The following is an 804-nucleotide window of genomic DNA, read 5'->3' as shown; positions in this document are numbered from 1 at the left end:
TTTTTTTTTTTTTTTTTTGGTATCAGAGATTGAACCCAGCAGTACTTAACCACTGAGCCACATCCCCAGGCCTCTCTCTTTTTTTGAGACAGGGACTTGCTAAGTTGCTGAGGCTGCTTTTGAACTTGTAATGCTCCTATCTCAGCTCCAACCTGCTGGGATTACCAGCATGAGCCATCACAGCCAGCTGATGATACAGTTTTTATGTAAAGAAACATGGTAGCCTTCCTCACACTGGACTTCTTAGAGAGCTACCTACATCGTTTGGTAAATGCAGTCTCCACAGAAGTAACAGTGATCTTTCATGTTTTCTTTCATTTCTTTCTTTATTTATTTCTGTTTGTCTCTTTGGGCCTGTTCTCATTGGAGGAAACAAGGTGATGTGATTGTTTTGCATGTCTTTTACATCCTGTATAGATTAACATCTCAAGGCAAATACTTACTGTTTTCTTTTTATGTATCCAACATCTAACCTAGCTCTCTACATTTTTTCTTCATCAGTAAATGTCTGAACCAACAAATGAAATGAATGATATGTCGGGGCCACAAGAGGGAGCTCTAAACCAGCATATTCTGTATGTTTTAATGGGGTCAGCCTGTTACCTCATTAGAAAGGACATCAGAAGTTAAAATGCCAGATCCAATCAATCACACAGCTTCTGAGCCCAAATGTGGTGGGACTACAAAACCATTTTGAAATAGGATGCTCGCCTGTTTTTCACCTTGTCAGGGGGAGACTGAGAGGAACTGGGAGAGGTTAAAGTCAAAGACAGGGGCCCAAAGCCCTAGATGAAGCTGCGCTGC

The sequence above is a fragment of the Marmota marmota genome, unplaced genomic scaffold (genome assembly GCF_001458135.2).
Source record: "Marmota marmota marmota unplaced genomic scaffold, marMar, whole genome shotgun sequence".
Classification (NCBI taxonomy): Eukaryota; Metazoa; Chordata; class Mammalia; order Rodentia; family Sciuridae; genus Marmota; species Marmota marmota.
The sequence above is the reverse complement of the archived record's forward strand: the minus strand, read 5'-3'. Positions refer to the sequence as shown.